Raw genomic sequence first — 12373 nt, forward strand, 5'->3', positions numbered from 1 at the left:
AAAAATGCGCAATGCAAGGCACATCATCACGCTGCTGTCATCTCCTCCAGAAAAAAATGCCTTGGTGGACATACAGACACAACCCCTATGCACTTCACTAAGCGCATGAACCTCTCTAGTTATATTATTATGATGTAATATCCTATATAAAAATGGCCGCAGCCAATGGGGGCCAACCTGTCAAATGCACATAGGCTATATGAAGTCAAATGCTCATACAGAAGTCAAATGCACATAATATGGAGTGTCATATGCACATATAGCCCCCGTCAAATGCCGTCAAATGCACATACTGTATACAGAGTCAAATGCACATTGAGATCAACATGCACTTATGTCAGACACAACAGAAACCATGTCAAATGCACTATATGAAGATGTTCAACATGCACTGATGTCAGACACAACTGATAGCATGGAGATTTTCAACATGCACTAATGTCAGACACAATAGGACCCATGGGGGCCCATGGATCGGCGGTGTGACGTGGGTGTGAGGGCTGCGTATACAGCCAAACCTCTTGTATGCTGTACATACCAATAATTCAGTCAGTACAGAAGTACAGTGTACTGTACTACTCAGCAATTAAAGGCATAGTTCACTAAAAAAAAAAAATTACACACCCCATGAAGCATTGAATTCATGGGCATTTTTAGTTTTTTTGTCACATTCCTAAGCCAATAATATGATGACCGGCGGTGTCTCCGGTAGGAGACTCAAAGAGTCTCCTTTGAGTCTCCTACCGGATATATTAGCATCTTTCCACGGGTAATCAGATTATTGGCTTAGGAATGTGTCAAAAACTAAAAATCTCCATGAACTCAAGGCTTCACGGGGTGTGTAGTAGATAGAGAAAAGTACTTTTTGGGGTTAACTACTCCTTTAAGGTAGAGTAAGTGATTTTCTTTGTTTAAATTAAGTGTTAAATAGCTCTATATTCTTATAGTACTCATTGCTATAGAGTGTTTGTTCAGTAACAGGAGTCTCCATGTCTCTCCAGCTCTTTATTAAACAGAAAATGCATTTTCAGGTTGGGATCAATCAATCAATCAGGATACCAATTCTATCCAATCAGGATAAAGAGATCTCAGACAGGATACAGATTAAACAAGTGAAATTGGAATTGATGACACATAGAAATGACACAAAATTGGAACTGGAACACTATCATCATGAAGCTGATAAATGGGTACACTCTCTCCTGATTCGTTCCTCTTCTGCATGTCATAATAACAGGAGAACATTCAGTAAAAAATAGGCGAACATCTGGCAAAAACAGCGCTGTGAGCGTTATGCTATGCTATTATCCGCTACTTGACCTACAATGAAGTGTGAAGAGGTGCTGACTGCACACTGTGTTGATCGTCAGACATGGGGAGGAGAACAGTTCCATTTAGAAGCTTAACTGAGTCACTCAAGGACAGCTTTTCACATGGCACTGTGGCATTACAAGGCCGGGTGTGAAAAACCCGGTCGCATTTCTGGCCGCTGACATCATCAGCAGCTCCGTCTCGGGCGCGAGCAGGGCCTCGAGTCGTTTGCATGCAACAAACACATCGGAAACAAAAACGTGGAAACACTTAGGGGCACAGTACCACACTTCAGAAGCGTTGGAGCCAACGCTATAGCCGAGATGTCAGACCTGTCAATTTCCTCCCCATGTTGTCTTGTGGGTTGTGGGCAGTGCTGGTTTTCTGCTGTGTAGTTTGTTTGACTTATGTTAACCCATTAAGACCAGGAACGCATCTGTGTCATTTCAAGATTTCTTTGGCTATTCTACAAGCTAATAGCACGGCACCGAGTGCCGCTCTATGAGCTTGTAGATCTGCCATTTTTCTATAAAAATCGTGAAAATGTGTGCAAATCTTTGAATATATATATTTTTGCCAGACCCAAGGGGTCGGGCTTACATGAGGCTTTGTACCTGCTTCGTCCATACATGGGCATGGTCACTTTGTCCTCCGGCCCCAGCCAAAAAAAAGTCTGTCACTTTGTCCTCCGGCCCCAGCCAAAACAAATTCTGTCCCCCAAAAAAGTCTGTCCATACATGGGCATAGAAGGGACACACGTCGTGCGAAGCCCGGCCATTCATGGGCATAGACACAGGCTGACACGTCATGTGAAGTCTGGGTCTGGCAGAATAAGGTCTCCTGGTCTTGTTTTTTTACTCAAATCTTTGCTTCTGGGGGTCCCTGGAAAAAAATATTTTCTGATGGGGGTCCGCGTCCAAATACTGTACATATCATTTTGGGGGTCCTTAACATGAAAAAGTTTGAGAACTACTGATATTATATAGCAACATATACACACAAGTTTAATTTTTTTAACTGTTAGGATTCAGAGGACATTTGTAGAATTTCCAGAAGCAAAGATTTGAGTTACGAATGTTTGCTTTGAAAATATATAAAGATTTGCAAAAATGTTCACGATTTGTCCGCTATGAGCTTGTATATCTGCTATTTTTGAATAGCCAAAGAAATCTAAAAATGACACACAGATGCGTTCCCGGTCTTAATGGGTTAAGAGTGGTCGGCTCACTGAAAGAAAACTATACGCGGAAATGGCTGCCAAGTTGGGGTCGACCACGGTGCTTCTTTCCTATGGTTGGTAAGCACGGTCAGAAAGTTCACCAATGTTGAATGTTGATCAGACTTTCACACGCTTCAAAGCCCCCCAACGCTCCTACAACGGAACGGAAGTGAAGAGGAGAAGCTGACAATTCTGATGCGTTCGAAGCACATGGAGTGCTTCAACTCATTACTCCATCATATACGACAGCAATCACACACGGTCGTGAGCTTGTATAAAGCGGCTATTTTCGGCACTAAGACATTAAGCATTATTACAACTTGCATATCATGGCTTTCTCGAACGCGTCTCTCGAGAAACACAGCCTTTAATCAAAGCCACGCGAAAATGTGCAAGACATTATTACAAAAGAAAAGAGGTGGGGGGGGAGTGCATGATGGGACAGCGCAGATGGGATGAGGAGGAGGAGGAGGAGAGTGCACGTGCGGAGGAGGAGGAGGAGGCGGAGGAGGAGGAGTCAGTCTCCCCACCCAGAGGCGTGGTGGATGGTGATAGATTGGCCTGGGAGAACATTGATGCAGATCCACTCATCAAGATTGATGTTCTGCCATCCTGCTTTAAGTGCAATTAAACCCCCTTCTCCCCCCCACCCCCCCACCCCACCCCATGTTAAAAACCCCAGCCCGATACCGCCGGCCCGCACTGCTGAGACTATATACGCTGCTACACATTTCTTCCTTCCTTCCTTTCCTCTCCACCGGTGTTGCCAGATTTTGCGAGAGGAATAAGCAGCCATGGGTCTATGAAAACAAGCCCAAAAGAAGCGACTATATAGGCCACATGAGCACTTTAAAAGAGCACGTTTGAAAATAGCCGATCTACAAGCTCACAACGCGTCGCATCTGTTCATTTCAAAAGAAATCTTGAAAAAATCTTGAATCTTGAAAAAAGTAAAAAAATTTAACAACACAAATCTGGTACAGAGGGTCCCTGGCACTAAATATTCTGTGGACAAATAAATATGAATTTGGGTGGTCCTTGACATGAAAATGTTCGAGAAACATTGGTTTAAACAACATTAGGAAACAAGCCCAAACAAGCAACTACAAGCTTTAGAAACAAGCCCCCCCCCAAAAAAACGCAACCACCAATATTTACAAGCAACTTTACTGAAAAACAAGCCCGAAGTCGCTTAGAATAAGTAGACATGGCAACCCTGCTCTCCACCTGCATTCCTGCCCAAAGCCCCCTCGCAAATGTACTCATACACTGTCTACCTGCCGCTAATGGCTGACCCCCCCTCCCTCCCGATGTCCTCATCTGCTCATCAGTGGGGGGACAATAAACTGAATAAAGTCCAGTACTTGAGTCGAGGTCCTGTATAGATGCTACAGATCAAATATTTGGTGAACTTAGTGTAAAAGTGGAAGTTTGCTCTGTCAAATTTGTACTCGAGTTAAAAGTAATGAGGAGTGCATGCTTTTTAAAATGCCCAAAAGTACAAATTACAAGTATATTAAGTATATTTTCTTTGTTTGATGTTAAAGCAATGCTGTATGTGCACGATGTATAAAAATAAGTAAAAGTACAGATACTCAAAAATAAAAAGCTTGTACAGTACTCAAGTGAATCGTCTCTTTCGGGTTGAAACCTGTCCAAAACTTTTATAATTCAAATTCAAATACATCAAAAGTAGCAGATCTACAAGCTCGAAACGCGGCGCAAAGCGACGCGTTTCGAGCTTAGATCTGCTACTCTTGCTATATTTGTGTGACGCTGTAGTATGATCAAGTAGGACATTAATTTACAAAAGAAAACACACAAAGTTACAATATGGAGATAAGAGGTTTCTGCCCGACAGCAAGTAAATGTACTTGGTTTACTGTCCACCACTGTGGCTAATTGACAGTGATGTCCAGCTTGGTGTATTAAGGTCTGTGTTGTTGGAAAAAATCAATGCGGCCTTAAAAACTTTTTAATCACTTTCTTTTTTTACCACAGTTATTGATCAGTTGGCGCATGTTTAATGTGTGATAATGCGTTTGCGATTACAGGGCCGGAAGGAAGTTTATATACCGTTAGCGTGAACGATCTCACAACGAGACCACCACATCTCCTGCTTTAATGCTGAGGTACTCTGTGAACTATACGAGACCTTTTTGGCCCCATTAAGAGATAATACTTTGGGTGTTAAAAGGCTTTGCAAAAAGACCTTATCCAGTGGTGGACAAAGTACTCAACCCCCCAGTACTTGAGTCAAAGTATCAGATACTCCTCGTCAAATATTACTCAACTACAAGTGAAAGTTTCTCTGTCAAAGTTGTACTTTGAGTCGGCTACTTGTTTTAAAAAAAATACTTGTTCAAAAAGGTATATGCGTAAAGTACAAAGTACATCTTCTATTTAATATCAATGCATTGCTGTATTAGAAATGTTTTAGAAATGTAAAAAAAAAATACTATTATTATTATTTTTTTTACTATTTTCCAATATTTTCCAGAATTTTGAAAATGATCTACAAGCTCAAAGCGCCTCATAACCAACCTCCCCCCAAAAAACGAATACGCATGTTAAGCAGTGGTTCTCAACCTTTTCAGGCCTTGAACCCCCCAAAATAATCATATTTGATTTTGAACTGGGGACTCCACCCTGACAAGCACTTGGAAATGTCGGAGTTGAGGCATTACATTTAGTTTGACTCGGTTCCACAGATAAATATTGTGGAAATAGTGGATCTACCGGCTCACAACGCCTCGTGTGCTCCTAGATCAGCCATTTTCACAATGCTTGCCTCTTTCTTATATTATTTGACAATTTTTGACCAGTTTTTATAGTATACTTTGTTGATTAGGCCTACTTTTTGGTTTTTAGGTATTAAAAAGGTCTTAAAAGTCCTTAAAATGTCACTTCACTGTCATCTGGCGGGGACCCCCCAATATCATGTGGAGACCTCCCTGAGGGTCCAGACCCACAGGTTAAGAACCACTGATGTAAAATACAAATATAAAAGTACAGATAAAAAATAAATGGCAAAGTTTTCAAATAATCGTAGTGGAGTAAAAGTACAATATTTGCCTCTGAGATGTAGTGGAGCAGAAGTAAGAGTATAGACAATTGGAAATACCCCGGTAAAGTAAAAGTACCTCAAAATTACAAAAAAGTACAGCACTTGAGTAAATGTACTTAGTTACTTTACACCACCACTGCTTATGTCTCTAACTCTAAGAGCGTCCGCGCGTTTGTACTCTCCCAGAGTTAAATCGACACTCGGTATTTCACAGGGGATACAGTATATACGCCTCTGGCCTTGTGTGTCCGTTTGCAGACGCACCATAAAAAGGAAAACAACAGCGCACTGCCCTCTCAATCATCCAGCCAATCAATGGAGATGATTGGTCCAGTGAACAGGAACACATTGGGTTAACCCTTTAAGACCGGGGGACGCATCTGTGTAACCACTTTATCCATATTTTATACTTTTGGCTATTCAAAAATAGCAGATCTACAAGCTCATAGCGCGGCACCGAGTGCCGCGCTATGAGCTTGTAGATCTGCTATTTTTTTTTTAATCGTGTTTTTTTTTTGCAAATCTTTGAATATATATCTATAAAGCAATTGTTTTTTACTCAAATCTTTGCTTCTGGGGGTCCCTGGAATTTTGTTTTTGAGATGGGGGTCCGCAGCCAAATACATATCGTTGTGGGGCTCCTTGACACTGACATTAATATTATAGCAACATAAGTGTTTCAGAAAACTGTTTTAAACTGATTTAGAAGACATTTGTAGAATCCCCAGAAGCAATAACATTTTAGCTAGAAATGCATCGCTTTAAATATATATATATATTCAAAGATTTGCACAACATTTTTCACGATTTTTCAAAAATAGCAGATCTACAAGCTCATAGCGCGGCACTCGGTGCCGCGCTATGAGCTTGTAGATCTGCTATTTTTGAATAGCCCAACGAAATCTAAAAATGACACACAGATGCGTTCTCAGGTCTTAAAGAGTTAACACCTCCAACCTGCTCAGGCACCTGACGTGACCTGGGCCGCGAGCCACCCAGAGAGAGTGGTGTGGCCGTTCACATCCCATTTGTCACCGCCGGTTGTGTTGTTCCCCCCCCCCCCCCCCCCCCTCTCCCCCCCCCTCTCCCTCTACCTCGGAAAAACAGGAGGGCTTGAAGATTGAGTGGGCCACCATGGAAATATGATTTTCAATACACGTTGTTAACTCGCCGGGGAAAGGCTTTTGCCAAATTCCATCAAAGTGTGCAACTGTGTATTAACGCGTTAAGACCGGGAACGCATCCGTGTGTCATTTTAGGATTTCTTTAAGGCTATTCAAAAATAGCAGATAATACAAGCTCGTAGTGCGGCACCGAGTGCCGCGCTACGAGCTTGTAGATCTGCAATTTTTTGAAAATAAATCGTGAACATTTGCGCAAATCTTTGAATATATATATTTTTAAAGGGAACATGTGTACAATATTCAGTTCTAGGGACCTCCAGAAGCAAAGATTTGAGTTATAAACGTAAGATATAATGAATTATTTGCACAAATGTTCTCGTTTTTTTTCTCCAAAAATAGCAGAGCTTGTATATCTGCTATTTTTGAATAGCCAAAAGAAATCGTAAAATGACACCGACGCGTTCCCGGATTCAATGGGTTAAATGACTATCAAACGGCCAGCCATCATTTTTCATGCCATAACCGTGTGTGTGTGTGTGTGTGTGTGTGTGTGTGTGTGTGTGTGTGTGTGTGTGCGCGTGTGTGCGTGTGTGTGTGTGCGTGCCCCTGGGCCACACCTCGCTGGCTCTACAATCACAAAGACGGCCACCGCTATTGATCCCGTGTGAAAATGTGTTGACGCTGGTTATTGATAGTGGCGTGGACAAATAGAAGCGGGGACGTCGTTTCGGAACATGAAGTCCCCCCCGCATGTCCCCCCGTATATCACAGGAGGGGCGGACCAGTCCGTATAAGACCCCTTATTTCCCGGAGTCACGTCTAACTCGGAGACTCTGAGAAGTGGCGTCGGGGAGTTCGGAATATGAAGTCCGTGTTTAATGTATCACAAGGGGGATGGACACGTAAAGAGCCCTTATGCTCTCTGAGAGCATACAAACTAAAACCAAATGGACCCTTAACGGGGCCCATTTTGTTCCATTAAATTAACAATGGAATTAGGAATGCGAAGTCCTGGTTACTTTATCTCAGGAGGAAGGGGTGTTACGGGTCCATTTGGTTCCGTTTCTATGCTCTCAGAGTCTGAGAGCATAGAAACGGAACCAAATGGACCCGTAACACCCCTTATTTCCCGGAGTCACGCCTAACTCTGAGAGCATAGAAACGGAACCAAATGGATCCGTAAGACCCCTTATTTCCCGGAGTCACGTCTAACTCTGAGAGCATAGAAACGGAACCAAATGGACCCGTAACACCCCTTGTTTCCCGGAGTCACGTCTAACTCTGAGAGCATAGAAAACGGAAACTAATTCTGAGAGTCTGGGACATAAGGACGTTCGGAGGGGAGTTCGGAATATGAAGTCCCGGGTTTAGTAAATCACAAGGGGGGATGTATGTACGCGTGGCGCGTGGCTCGGGGGGCCGGGTTAATATACCCGCACGCTCTGTGTACAGACAGAGAGCAGGCTTAGGGAGTCATTTTTCTTCCCACGCTTATGACCGCAGAGTCGCCGCTTTTCATAGGCCGCCATGCACTGCATCCATATGGAAGCAGGTGGCCAGGCCGCGGGGGTGACGGGGCGTGGGCGTATGAGAGAGAGGGAAAAAAGGGTCCCAGTGGGCGGCGGGGCGGGTCAACAGATCCGGGTGGCGGTGGTGACGAAAAAAACCATCGGAATCTCCACACAGCATAGAGAATGACGGGGCACTGAATGCCGGACCCTGGGTGTGTAGGAAGGGGAGCTGGTTAAAGTTTAACCAGCTCCATCCTGTTCTCCAGCCTCTCACCATCCACAGGCCTGAGCCCAGGAGTCAGTCAGCCAAGGGGCTCCACTGGCCTCCTATACCCCCCCCCTGACCCCCCCTCCCCGTTAGGGACAGAAGTGATGGATCGCCCCTGTCATTGTGCTCTGTGTGGGGACCGCGGCTAAGAGGGACCGGGGCTCCTTGTTAATCTGACCCTATGAGGCAGAGTGGACAACGCAACACATTATGACGACCCCCCCCCCCCCCCCCCCACACCCCCCTTTCCAAATACAAAAAAAAGGGGGGAACACATGGCAAGTGACCGACTCGTCCGCCCACATAAAAGACCTCTCTCTTCTTTTAAAAAAGAAATAATTCTGTTTATTTTCATCCTCTGCTGCCATAAACTCAGTCACTGGGATGGAATGCTTGGTAAGGAGACTCGTCGCTTGTAGGACGAGCTGCTTGTTTTTTTTTTGAGAAATGGAAAACATTGCTAGTGTTTACAATGGATGCCATGTAGTTATTATTTTTAGTCACAAGCTCTTGTTAATGGTTTTCATTGGTTCAAAATGTACTTCCTTTTCACTTCCACACTTTACAAATGGAGAAAATGGACATTCTACAAGCACACAACTTGTCACATAGCTCTCCGATAGGCTATTTTATTTTTGTTATTTTGCGTGGCACTCTTGTACGATAAAGTCGGGGATTAATTTACTTTTTTTTATAATAAAACATACAAATTTGAAATGTGGAGATACAAGGTTTCTGCTGGCCCGACTGCTGTGACACAGAGTATGAAAAGAAGGGTGAAAAAATAGCCGCGAAAGAGAGAAATGTGTTCTATACGTGGGACAGGGGGGCTCGGCTCTGAGCAGCTGTGTGGAGTGACAGCACTCGGTACAGATGAGTAATGGCGGTGGACGAACCCGCCGTATTGATGGGCGATCAGTCATACCGCTGATGTCGCCTCCGCTTCACGCCATGTGTTCACTCACACACAGGGTCTCTCCTCCTCTCCTGAAGGAGGAGAAGAAAGTGATACATCAACATGATGGGACGCATAAAATATGCTTTCATACAAACATGAAACATTTGCAGAGGGATAGACATGATCAAGAGAAACGGTAGAAGAATTCTGACCCCGAGAACACGTGGCGAGAAGATAGGCTGGTTTTTTTTTTTTATTAAAGTTTATTAATATTGTTTTATCACCTTGATTGATTGATTGAGGTTTTTAATGACAAAACGTGTAGGCATGACCATATTTGTACATATCTGTCATTTTGGATAAAAACACAAAAAAGCTTGAGCGCTGATTTCCATTGTGTTCCTTGGAAAGCAAGAACAATAATACATGATTAAACTGATGACCAGTACTTTTACTCTATTGGTAATTTGTTTATTTATTTTTACATGTATTTTTTTATTTGTTCAATTAAAACCACTTACGACTGATTTATTCACGTGTGACGCGTTGTGAGCTTGTAGATCATATTTTCAAAATATTTTATTCATTTGTTTAATTGAACATATTAGAATTCTTTTTTTAAACATTTGAAACATTTTGCATATAATGACATGCTGTAAAATATGTCTTTTCACCTCTGCTTTTGAAGCATTTGTAATGTATTGGACGAGTCTCTGAACATTCAGGAAAAGTCCAATCGATTTATAGACATATTTTACCAACTGAAATGACCTGTTTGGCTTCCGAATTAAAGCCCTGCTCTCTCATATTAATGACAAAGGCAAAACAATCATGCTAATTTGTCGCGGCCCTCCCCTCCATCATCAAATGTGTCCCCGGGGGTCTCGTTGGCAAAGTAAATTTGGCCCGGTTGGTTAAGAGAACATAGGTGTCAGTCCCCTCTAGAGGAAAATCTAATGATGCGAAGGACATGGGTCAAATTAAAGCATTTCATCGCTGTCGGGTGGAAATCCTTGTATGTCCATAACCGTTACTTTTCTGAAAAAAAGAACTTGTGTATCCAATGTAGTTATTATTTGGTCACAAGCTCTTGTTCACACAAACGTAACCGTTTCACTTTAAAAAATACTTTAAAAATAGATCTACAACCTTGCAATGGGCTGCAATGCGACACTTTGTGAGCTTGTTGGTCTCCCTATTTTTGCCACTTTTGCGCGACACTTGTACGAGGAAGTAAGGTATTAATGTATTAAAAAACACAAAAAGTTGATAGTTGGAGATCGATGGAGTTACAAGGTTTCTAGTGTCCGACAGCAATACGTTTGCAGGAGGAGAAAAAAAAACCTTCTTGACTATGTTCTTTCCCCCTTCAGTGACGGAGGAGGGTGGGGTCAGCTCCCCCCAAACCATCTGGATGTGGAGTGGGGTGGGACGACACAGGGGCCGCCAGTGGGTGAGTAAAGAGGAGAGAGGGGCCCCTGAGTAGACAGGAGAAGGGGTCCCGGGGTCCCCTGTTACAGCCTATAGGTCCAAACGGCTTGATGATCATGGACGTGTGTGTGTGTGTGTGTGTGTGTGTGTGTGTGTGTGTGCGTGTGCGTGCACATTGTATGCATGTTGTAGCGCGCGTGGGTGGACGGGTTTGACACGCACGTGCTTGCAGCCTCTCCTCTCAGCTGACTCTCAGAATATGTTGGCGCGGTACAAGTCCACCAAGACCCATCCATCAGCGCCGTCCAAATGCGGCCTGCGCCACAGTTGACACGGGGTTAACAACTTGACACTGACAGGGGGTGGGCGGTCCCCCCCGCGGGGGAGGAGGGTTAGCGGGGGACAACACAGAGAGACGGATTGGACGGTCGTTGATCGACATTCAATTTGAATTATTACAGAATGTTTCCGTTTAGCGAGGAAATTGAGTGTGTGATCAATGTGTTACGCGTTATAATTGCGGGGTGGGTGGGTGGGCGTCGCCTTCCTTGGTTGTATTGTATTGTTTGAACGTGTGGCCAGTGCCGCTGGATGGCAGTGGTGGAAAAAGTACTCAAATGTTTTACTTAAGTAAATGTACTTAGTTACTTTACGCCACTGGATTTAACTCTGGGAGAGTACAAACGCGCAGACGCTTTTATAGTTCGAGGCGTAACTCAGGGTGATAAGGGGTCTCATGGTTCCATTTAGTTCTGTTTTTATGCTCTCAGAGTTAGACATGACTCAGGGAAATAAGGGGTCTTTACGGGTCCATTTGCTTCCGTTTGGATGCTCTCAGACTCAGGGAAATAATGAACAAAATGGATACATTAAAACGGAGGTTTGTAGTGTATTGTAAACTCAAGTGAAGGGATAAACTTTAGAGAGACAAACCATATAATGTTGATAGAAATATACACCGTTTGTGCAATATTACCCAATATGTAACTTAGTGGAATAAGGTATAAGAGAACGGGGAGAGTGTAGCGTGTCACATGACAGCATGACTTGATTAGACTTGATGAGATGACTTGACCCGCCGCACTCACACGCACACACACACACACACACACACACACACACACACACACACACACACACACACACACACACACACACACACACACACACACACACACACACACACACACACACACACACACACACACACACACACACACACACACACACACACACACACACTTAATAATGCATCAAATTCTGCCCATTTGACTCGAGGAAGAGGGGAGAAAGGGGGGAGTGTGCCACTCTTAGGGGGAGGTGGACTTCGGGAAGAGGGGGAGGGGAAAAAAGTGGACGGCTCGAAGAAGTGGGGAAAATGGCATAAGGAGGTGGGGAGGAGGAGGAGGGGGTGGGTGGCACACGCAGGCGGTGGAGGACGGAGGAAAGTGGCGAGGGAGTTGGGGGGTGCGGTGGGGGGGGGGTTAGGAATTGGAGGGGAAGAAGGGGGGGGGGGGGTAGCTGTCCATTTGTACAAACCTAAG

Source organism: Gymnoscopelus braueri (assembly GCF_963280865.1).
Source record: "Gymnoscopelus braueri genome assembly, chromosome: 12".
Taxonomy (NCBI): Eukaryota; Metazoa; Chordata; class Actinopteri; order Myctophiformes; family Myctophidae; genus Gymnoscopelus; species Gymnoscopelus braueri.